The following is a 10,855-nucleotide window of genomic DNA, read 5'->3' as shown; positions in this document are numbered from 1 at the left end:
AGCCCAAAAACCCTGACCACTACTGCCCTCATTCCTTTTGCTGGCCTTCTTAATATTTGATTTTTACTGCTCTCTCAATTTGCTACCATCAACTGCCTTCCCCCTCCTTGACCCTAGACTCCAGCTGTTTCCATTCCCTGCACCTCCATTTTTTTTGCCTGTCTCCAACCTATGGATCCTCCAACCCAACTGACTACAGGCTCTGCCACCTCTACTCCTTTGTCCCATAATTGCTTCCTAACCTCAAACGCTTTCTGTTCCTTCAGCCCCCTTGCACCGAACCAACATCCCCACTCCTTCAGCTCCAACACTTCATGCAGTAGTTGCTCCAGCCACATCTTCAAGCTATCCCAATCCCCTTTCCTTCCATTCATCAGTAGCTGCTGAGAACTAAGCTCCCATCCTCTACCACAATTTACTGAGGCCCAAGCCCCAACCCTGCTCCCCACCTGCCCCTAGCTTCTCCAGTCTGCCACTATTCCCCCTTCTCGCCAGTTTCCATCAAGATGCTTCTGCTCTAGGGTTGCCAGGTGTCCGGTTTTTGACTGGAACACCCCCATGGAAAAGGGACCCTGGTGGCTTCAGTCAGCAATGCTGAGCGGGCCATTACAAGTCCTGTTGGTAGCATAGCAGGGCTACGGCAGACTCCCTGGCTCTGTGCAGCTCCCGGAAGCAGTCAGCCCGTAGGAACAGGGGCAATCAAGGAAGCACCATATGCTGCCCCCACCCCCACAGCTCCCATTGGCCACAAACCACGGCAAATGGGAGATGTGAGGACAGTACCTTCTTGGCCATGCCTCTGCTTAGAGGCCCGCTACGCCGGCCACTTCCAGGAGCAGCACGGAGCCAGGGCAGGCAGAGAGCATATGTTAGCCCTGCTGTGCTGCTGACCGGGAGCCACCTGAGGTAAGCACTGCCTGGCTGGAGTCTGCACCCTGAACACGCTCCTGCATGCTAACTCCCTCCCAGACCCTGAACCCCTACCTGCACCCCAGCCCCATCCCACACCTAACCTCCCTCCTTGAGTCCCCTCCTAGAGCCCACACCCTCTCCCTGAGCCCCCTCCTGCACTCCAAACCTCTGGGCCCCGGAGGGAGGCTAAAACCCTTCTTTCCTCCCCAAAAGGGCACTCTGCCTGAGGAGCCCAAGGGTAGGGGGGCTTTGCTGAACAGGACAGGATTTAAGGGCCAGCCTAGGAGTATAGCAGGGCCTAGGACAGGCCTCCCCTGGGCCCTATACTCCTAGTTGTTCCCGCCCTAGCTGTGACTTTACAGGGCCTGCATAGGCTAAGGCAGTACCTGACTTCTGCCTCTGATCTCCCACCCACCTCACCCCCTGCTCTTCCTGCCACTTACTCCAGCTGCTTCCCCTTGTCCCCCTGCAGGCCTGGCACCTCTAGGGTGACCAGATGTCCCAATTGTATAGGGACAGTCCTGATATTTGGGACTTTTTTCTTATATAGGTGCCTATTATCCCCTACCCCGTCCCGATTTTTCACACGTGCTGTCTGGTGACCAGCTCTCATTGAGCTGGTCAGCACGGTGGCACTGGCAGGGCCCTGCTGCAGCTTTGTAGCGACGCGCGGTGGCCCTCGACAGAGTTCGTCACCATCCACCAGCTGCACTCGCGAGCGCGTCGCCAGCCTGCGCCTTTGATATAGACACGGGACCGGGCTGGAGGGGTGGCTGCTCCTGAGCCTAATAGCAAGGTTCTGCACGCCCCTAGGCAACGGGTGACGACATACACCCGCCAGTCCCTGATTGCTCCTCTGGGATGCAGGGCGGAGTCTATCCTCAGATCACGTGATGCTCCCCTCAGCTGGTTGAACACGAAGGCTGCCTCCCTCCGCTTGAGAATGGCCCACGTGACCCCAATGTTTACATGCTCTCAGCTGGTGGACCCCTCCCCCTCTGCAGCCGCTCACATCAACCCAAACAGTGGAGAGCGAGCGCGTGGGGGGAGAGCGCAGGGCTAGTGCTGCGGGGCTGCCCCTCCCCCACCCTCCGTCTGCTCCCCCACCCCCCGGCCGGAGACCTGGAGGACGCCGCGGAGGGGTGAGTGCCCGCGGGCGGGGGCAGCTGCCGGGCCGGGAGGCGCTCGGATGCCCCGGGGAGGGTCGCGGCGTAGATTGGACCCGAGGGGCTCGGTGGCTGGGGAGGGGGCGGCCGGATGGGCCCTACACCAACCGCGGGGCAGGTAGAGCGCTACCCCCGGTCCCAGCCCGGAGTCTGACCCCCCCGCTCCGCTCCCCGCTGCGGGTAGGGCGGTGGTTGTTGTTTCATACTCTGGACTCGCCGCCCCCTGCCCTGCACGTCGGTTCTGGGCTGGCCGGGGGGGCAGTGGCGAGGGACGGCCCCCGAGCGAAGGGGGAGCGGGGGGGGCAGTGGCGAGGGACGGCCCCCGAGCGGAGCGGGGGGGGGCAGTGGCGAGGGACGGCCCCCGAGCGGAGGGGGGCGCTGTGCAGGTCTGTCCGGCCCAGCAATTTGGCAGGCGTACTGGGGACTCGAACAGCCCCGCTGCTCTCTCCTCGCGGGTGCAGTTTGGTAGGTTTGGGGGTTGAAGGGTTTGGTCTCTTTGGCTGCTGCTCTCCCTCCCCCCAAGCCCGCCAGTCAAAGTGGGGGAGCTTTTGGGGGGAGGGGAGGCTCTCCTGCACGTTTGGGTCGCAGGGGGACAAATTTGATTTGCCCTGTCGGGAGCCGTGGAGGGGCGCTGGTAGGGAGAGGAACTGAAAATAGGATAGGCCCCTATATCCCCTGCTTACACTACGGTGGGTAACTGTAGTGTCTGTGCATGGCTGACAGCAGCAGTCGGGGCCTTTAAAGATGTATGTCTGTGCCCCCGCCCCGGCCTTTGCCATAAACCACATTGTGTCTCTGTTTACGGTGTCGTGTCTGCTTTGGCTCAGAACAATGTAGGGGGAGGGGCAAGAACGGGCTTCAGAACAGCCACCTTGCTTCTTAGCTGTGTTTTCTTTGTTGTCTTTTCAGGTGGGAGGGGGACTAGCCGTGATTCAGATTCTACCTGTAGCTCCCACTCTGGCCTGTAGGTTTAGTTGTTTTGTTTTGTTTTTTGTGCCTCGCTGGAGCTGTCAGCGGCTCATGGTGAAGTTGGAGATGAGGAAGCTGGTGCTGGTGGGAGGAATCATCCTGGCATTTATTTGATATGCAAGCAGCAGCTTAGGCCTGGTCTCTGTAGTCTCCTCTTCCTATCTGTGTAGCAGAGGATATGGCCCGTAGTTCTGATATACTTCAGCCCCAAGGGAGAAAGCAAAGGAGAAAAGGTGTATTTAGAGTTTGAGAGAGTTTGTCTGTGTCTGCTGAGTATGTGTGTCTCTTTGCAGTGCCTGCTAGCACCTTAGAGTTACTGTTCTGACTAGTTAGGCAATGTCTCCACTGTAAAGTGAGAGTGTGATAGTAGCATGGGTAGGCATATTTATGCTAACTTGAATCTAGGTAGTATGGGTAACATTAGTGGTGAAGACATGGCAGCACAAGCTAGCAATTCTTGTTGATTCTAGACCCCTGCCTAACAGGTTAATTGAAACCTGCTGTTGCTTTAGGGTTGCTAACTTTCTAATCCCACAAAACCGAACACCCTATAACGGGGTCGGCAACCTTTCAGAAGCGATGTGCCGAGTCTTCATTTATTCACTCTAATTTATGGTTTTGGGCACCAGTAATACATTTTAATGTTTTTTAGAAGGTCTCTCTCTGTAAGTCTATACATTATATAACTAAACTAGTGTTGTATTGTAAAATAAACAAGGTTTTCAAAATGTTTAAGAAGCTTCATTTAAAATAAAATTAAAATGTTGATCTTACGCTGCTGGCCCGCACAGCCCACTGCTGGTCTGGGATTCTGTTCATCTAGGCCAGCAGCGGGCTGAGCGAGGCCTGTGGCCGGGACCCCGGCTGGCAAGGGTCTGTCAGCCAGAACCCAAAACCCTCAGCAGGCTGTGCGGGGCCAGGACCCAGAGGGCTGGAGGCTGGATATGTGGGGGGGTGTAGGTGTCAGGGCAGAGGGGGGCCTGGGTATGGGTGGTGGTACCAGTGTCAAGGCTAGGGTTTGGAGGGTGGGGGGATGAAGGAGTCAAGCAGAGGGCTGGGTGTATATGAGGGAGGTACAGGGCTCAGGGCAGGGGCCTGAGGGGTGTGCAGGGCAGAGGGCGTGGTGTATGTGTGGGGGGTCAGGGCTCAGGGGAGAGGGCTGGGTGACTGCCCCCCTAAGAACTCCCAACCCTGCTGCTCCTTGTCCCCTGACTACCCTGTCCTGGGACAACTGCCCCCCAGGACCCCACCCCCTATCTAAGCCTCCCTGTTCCTTGTCCTCGGACTGGACCCTATCCCCTACCTGTCCCCTGACTGCCCCGACCCTTATCCACACCCCAGTCCCCAGCCAGACCCCCGGGACTCCCATGCCTATCCAAACACTCCCCGCCCCTGACAGGACCCCCAGAACTCCCGACCCATCCAACCCCGACTCCTGCCTGCGCCAACCCCTCTCCGCACTCCTGCCTCCTGACAGGACCTCCAGAACTCCCAACTCATACAACCCCAGCTCCTTGTCCCCTGACCACCCCGTCCAGAGACCCCCACCCTAACAGCCCCCAGGACCCGCCTTGCTCCCGGTCCCCGGACTGCCCGGACCCCTATCCACCCCCTGCCCCCTCACAAACCCCAGGACTCCCATGCCCCATCCAACCCCCCCCCTGCTCCCTGACTGCCCCCTCCAGAGACCCTCTCCCCTAACCCCCCCGGGACCCCACATCCCCATCCAACCCACCCTGCTCCCTGTCCCTTGACTGCCCCCACCCCTTATCCAACCCTTCCAGCCCTGGGCCCTTTACCTTGAGGCTCCACGCAGAGCCAGACACACGGCCCCGCTGGAGAGCACAGCCCCGGCCCTCAGAGCGCTGCGCGCGGTGGCGGCTGACCTCCAGTTGAGCAGGGAGCGTGTCTGCCTCCCTGCGGAGCCAAACGCTGCCCCGTGGGAGCGCGCAGCCCCGACCCCCCCAGAGCGCTGCACGCGGTGGCAGGGCTCCAGGGGAGGGGCTGGCAGCTTGCTGCGCTTGGCCGACGCTCCGGCCCCGGAGCGTGGACCCTGCGGCTTGCCGTGCCGGGAGAATGGGGCCATTTGCCCACCCCGTGCGCACGGCTATGCTTCTGCTCCCTGCTCCCACAGGGGGAGCAGAGGGCAGAGGAGAGCGGGCCGGGCTGGGCAGGAATTTTAATGGCATGCTGGAGTCCGGACAGGCTCCAGCGTGCCATTAAAAATTGGCTCGTGTGCCGTCTTTGGCACGTGTGCCATAGGTTGCCGACCCCTGCCCTATAATATGGAGATATACCTATCTCATAGAACTGGAAGGGACCCCAAAAGGTCATCAAGTCCAGCCCCCTGCCTTCACTATCAGGACCAAGTACTGATTTTGCCCCAGATCCCTAAGTGGTTCCCTCAAGGATTGAGCTCACAACCCTGGGTTTAGCAGGCTAATGCTTAGCCCTGCCCCTTCCCTGAGGCCCTGCCCCGCCCCTGCTCACTACATTCCCCCTCCCTCGGTGGCTTGCTCTCCTCCACCCTCAGGGGTGGCTCCAGGCCCCAGCATGCCAAGCCTGTGCTTGGGGAGGCAAGCCGCGGGGGGGCACTCTGCCGGCGCCGTGAGGGCGGCAGGCAGGCTGCCCTCGGCGGCTTGCCTGCGGAGGGTCCGCTGGTCCCGCAGCTTCGGAGGACCTCCCGCAGGCAAACTGTTGGAGGCAGCCTGCCTACCGTGCTTGGGGTGGCAAAATCCCTAGAGCCACCCCTGCCCACCCTCACTCACTTTCACTGGGCTGGGGCAGGCGGTTGGGGTGCAGGAGTGGGTGAGGGATCTAACTGGGGGTGTGGGCTCTAGAGTGTGGCCAGAAATGAAGGGTTTACAGTGTGGAAGGGGGCTCTGGACTGGGTGTTGGGGTATGGGAGGGGGTGAGAGCTCCGGCTGGGGGTGCAGGTTCTGGGGTGGGGCTGGGAATGAGGGGTTTGGGTGCAGGAGAGGGCTTGAGGCTGGGGGGGTGGAGCAGAGGGTTTCAGGGTGTGTGTGGGGGCTCTGGGCTGAAGCAGGAGGTTGGGGTGCAGGGAAGGGGTGAGGGCTCCATTTCAGAATGCAGGCTCTGGGATGGGACTGGGGATGAGGGGTTTGGGGTGCAGGAGAAGGCACAGGGCTGGGTCAGGTGTTTGGGGTGCAGGCGTACCTCTGGCGGCTCCCGGCCAGTAGTGCACCGGGGGAGGGACGGGGACTAAGGCAGGCTTCTTGCTTGTCCTGACTCTGAGCTGCACCCTGGAAGTGGCCAGCAGGTCCTGGTCCTAGGCGGAGGCACGGCAGGTGGCTCTGTGCACTGGTCTCGCCCGTAGGCACCACCCCTGCAGCTCCCATTGGCTGCGGTTCCTGGCCAGTAGGAGTGCGGAGCTGGTGCTCGGGGCAGAGGCAGCTCATGGAACCCCATGGTCCCCCCGCCTAGGAGCCGGACTTGCTGGCTGCTTCTGAGGCACAGTGCAGAGCTAGGACAGGTAGGGACTAGCCTTTTAATGGCCCAGTTGGCAGTGCTGGCCGGAGCCACCAGGATCCCTTTTGGACTGGGTGTGCTGGTGTAAAAAAAAAAAAAAAACTGGACACCTGGTCACCCCATGTTGCTTTAGTTGCAAATATATAACTACTCACCTTTATAAACAGGCACAACTCCCACTAATGACAATAAATAGACTTTGGGGCCCAATCAGTGCCACAGATAAACATAATGAACTACACAGTCCGCATTTTTGTATTTTATATATAGTACACACAAAAATGTCAAGTGCTTAAAGGTTATGCATACTTGCATTTGATGTGTAAATGTAAGAATCAAGGTTGCCTGTGCTTTTTAGCTTCTCTCTATTTGAATCAGATTACTTCCTCCATGCTGTCGGGGTGCTAGTGGGTTGGGGATGCCATTAAACATGGCAGAGACAGGCTTGCTGCCTTCATGTGTAGTGCCCAGCCTCCCAGCAGCCAGTACAGCTTCATCCTGTAGTCCTGAGCTGAAGTATGATTCATCACTGTGGGGATCAGGCATGGTCAGTACTAGGGGTACGTCCACACTACCCGCCGGATTGGCGGGTAGCGATCTATCTATCAGGGATCGATTTATCGCGTCTTGTCTAGATGTGATAAATTGATCCCCGAATGCGCTCCCCGTCCACTCAGGAACTCCACCAGGGCGAGAGGCAGAAGCGGAGTTGACGGGGGAGCCGCGTCCGTCGATCCCGCGCCGTGAGGATGGGAGGTAAGTCGAAATAAGATATGTCAACTTCAGATACACTATTCTCGTAGCTGAAGTTGTGCATCTTACATCGACAGCCGCCCCTCCCCCCCCAGTATAGACCAGGCCTAGGAGCTGAGAGGTTTGAGCATGCTCACTGAGGATGGACTCTTTGGCGCTATTAGCAGCTAATGTCTAAGTCTCTGTTGAGTCACAAGGGTCTTTTTTCCCACCTTGCAGAGCAGATTGTGGCTTTCTGGAGCCAGTCAGTACCTATTATTAACTTGTTCATATAACAATAGGGCCTTGAAATCCCCACCAAGAGCAGCGTACCATTGTGGTAGGTGCTGTACATACAATAGAACCTCAAAGATATGAACACCAGAGTTATGGACTTACCAGTCAACTGGATACCCTGTGGAACCCAAAGTAATCAATCAGGCAGCAGCAGAGACAAAAACAAAGAAAACAGCTTCCCTCCCCCCCCCCAGGGCTTTTGCCTTGGGACTTCAGCCCTCAGGGCTTCAGCTGGGGAAGGAGTGGGGTTGGGGCTGCAGCCGCAGCGGGAGGGAGGGGTTGGGGGGAGGGAGGCAGGGTTCCAGGCATAGGGTGGGGGGCAGGGCTTCTGACCCTTCGGAGCACTGGGGCTCAGGACTTTAAACGTGGGGGGAGCGCTGGGGCTTGTGGAACATTTCAAAGTTACAAACAACCTCCGTTCCTGAGGTGTCCGTAATTCTGAGGCTCTACTGTAGTAAGAGACAGTCCCTGCTCTGAGGAGCTTACAGCCTAAATAGAATGGGAGAACAGAAGTATCATCCTTGTTTTGAGGCACAGAGACTAAAATGCATTGCTCAAAACCACACAGGAAGTCTTTATGGAAAGTTAGAAATCGAACCTAGATTTCTTGAGTCCTAGTGCAGTGCCTTCACTACAAATCCATCTTCCTCTTTTTTGTACTTTGGTAAGAGAAGCAGTGTCTCAAAAGCAATTTAGGGCATTCTTTCTCACCAGCCATGGGTTCAGCTTTTCTCCAGTTTGATAAGTGTGTTTTATTCACTGAAATTACACTGGAGAGTGAGAATCTCTAGTGTGACCAGACCGTTGGACCTTCTAACTGAGGGGACATAATCAGGCTCCCTGAGATACGACAATAAATTTGTGGGTTTGGAAATATTTTCTGATGTATCTGTAAACCTCATCTAATTTTCTGTCCTTTTTTCTTAATCTCTTCATGATGCTTTTTCTCATAAGGAGATATGTCATTCCCCTCCTCCCCTGTAAGCCTACATTAAATATGATTGTAATGTTAGGGTATGTCTACACTACGGGATTATTCCGATTTTATGGAAATCGATTTTTGGAAACAGATTGTATAAAGTCGAGTGCACGCGGCAACACTAAGCACATTAATTCGGCGGTGTGCGTCCATGTACCGAGGCTAGCATTGACTTCCGGAGTGTTGCACTGTGGGTAGCTAGCCCATAGCTATCTCATAGTTCCTACAGTCTCCCCCGCCCATTGGAATTCTGGGTTGAGATCCCAATGCATGATGGGGCCAAAAATTTGTCACGGGTGGTTATGGGTAAATGTCATCAGTCAATCCTCCCTCCGTCAACGGCAGACAGTCATTTCGCACCCGTTTCCCTGGATTGCCTGGGCAGACGCCATAGCACGGCAACCATGGAGCCCATTCAGCCTTTTTTCACTGTCACTGTATGTCTACTGGATGCTGCTGACAGACGCGGTACTGCAGTGCTACACAGCAGCATCCCCTTGGCCTTTTGCAAGTTAGCAAAGACAGTTACCAGCTCCACTGTACCGTTTGCTGCTTTGCAAGTCAGCAATGACGGTTACCAGTCATACTGTACCATCTGCTGCTGTCATGGGTGCTCCTGGTCGGCCTCAGTGACGTCGGTTGGGGGAGCCTGGACAAAAATAGGAATGACTCCCCAGGTCATTCTTTTCTTTAAGTTTTGTCTAAAGGGAGAGTCAGTCCTGCCTAGAATATCAGGCAAGCCTACTAAAGAACCAGAGAGGCAAACGACTGCTCTGGGTCAGAGCCCCAGACATCACGCAGAAATGATGAGCTGCATGCCATTCTAGGGGGTGCCCCTGCAACAACCCCACCCGTTGCTTCCCTCCTTCCCCACCCCTCCTGGGCTACCGTGGCAGTTATCCTCCCATTTGTGTGATGAAGTAATAAAGAATGCATGAATAAGAAACAACACTGACTTTATTGCAAGCAGAGATCAAAGCGGGGAGGGGAGGGCGGTTGGCTTACAGTGAAGTAGAGTGAACCACCATTCTGTGGAAAATGGTGCCAGCATCCAGTACAGGAGTCCTATGCGCTGGCACTAATATACATATATCCTGAACCACCTGCGACAATGTTTTTGACTCTTCAGGCTTTGGGAGCTCAGCCCAGAATTCAAATGGTTTTCAGAGAGTGCGGGAACGTGGGATAGCTACAGTCGTCAGTCGCCCCTCCCTCTGTGAGCATCCATTTAATTCTTTGGCTTTCTGGTACGCTTGTCTCAGCTCATTAAGTTTCACACAGCAGTGTGTTGAGTCCCTGTTGTGGCCTCTGTCCATCATGGCCTTGGAGATTTTTTTCAAATGTTTTGGCATTTCGTCTTTTGGAATGGAGTTCTGATAGAACAGTTTCATCTCCCCATACAGAGATCAGATTCAGTATCTCCCATACGGTCCATGCTGAAGCTCTTTTTTGATTCTGGGACTGCATGGTCACCTGTGCTGATCAGCGCTCCACGCTGGGCAAACAGGAAATGAAATTCAAAAGTTCGTGGGGCTTTTCCTGTCTGTCTGGCCAGTGCATCCGAGTTCAGATCGCTGTCCAGAGCGGTTACAATGGTGCACTGTGGGGTTGCTCCCGAAGGCCAATACCGTCGAATTGCGGCCACGCTAACCCTAATTCGAAATTGCAATACCGATTTTAGCGCTACTCCCCTCGTCGGGGAGGAGTACAGATATCGGTATTAAGAGCTCTTTATATTGATATAAAGGGCTTCGTTGTGTGGATGGGTGCGGGGTTAATTTGGTTTAACACTGCTAAATTTGAGATAAACTCATAGTGTAGACCAGGCCTTAGGTGCTCAGATACCACAATGACAAGTGGAGTATGAATGCTTGGAGAGAAACTATTTATGAGGGGGTCATGTGTTCATGCTGTATCCTAGTCATTGCACTGTGTCAGTGGAACTCGGAATACTTGATGAGGTCAGAGAAACCCTGATGCACTCACTACATTGTATAGAAAAGTCAGTTTGCACTTTAAGGGGTAGATTCTCTGTAGGCTTAACGTATGGTTGATGGTTGCAGTTTTCCCAGAACTTGGGTGGAGAGGGGGTTCTCACTTGGTAGCCAATTTGAAATATAGCATTAGGAGTATTGGAGGGACAGAACTGGTACACAGTGCCAAATTCTGTGAAAAGCAACAGAATCCTGTGGCACCTTATAGACCAGGGGTCGGCAACCTTTCAGAAGTGCTGTGCCGAGTCTTCATTTATTCACTCTAATTTAAGGTTTCACATGCCAGTAATGCATTTTAACGTTTTTAGAAGACCTCT

General features: G+C 55.3%; 1 protein-coding gene across 2 annotated transcripts in view; it reads left to right on the top strand.

Annotated features, from left to right (window-relative positions):
- Positions 1 to 1,804: 1,804 nt before the first annotated feature.
- PCMTD1 (protein-L-isoaspartate (D-aspartate) O-methyltransferase domain containing 1) overlaps positions 1,805 to 10,855 on the top strand; it is a 91,547-nt gene continuing 82,496 nt past the window's right edge. Inside the window, exon 1 of one of the 2 annotated variants that reach the window (XM_039524303.1) lies at positions 1,805 to 2,054. The gene's annotated coding sequence lies outside the window, so the exon portion shown is untranslated. Of the gene's footprint in view, positions 2,055 to 2,524; positions 2,544 to 10,855 lie in introns of those variants that run through there. The other variant, XM_039524305.1, reaches the window with a different exon arrangement.

This window comes from Mauremys reevesii, linkage group 2, assembly GCF_016161935.1.
Source record: "Mauremys reevesii isolate NIE-2019 linkage group 2, ASM1616193v1, whole genome shotgun sequence".
NCBI lineage: Eukaryota > Metazoa > Chordata > Testudines > Geoemydidae > Mauremys > Mauremys reevesii.
This window is presented reverse-complemented; position numbering and strand designations above follow the sequence as displayed.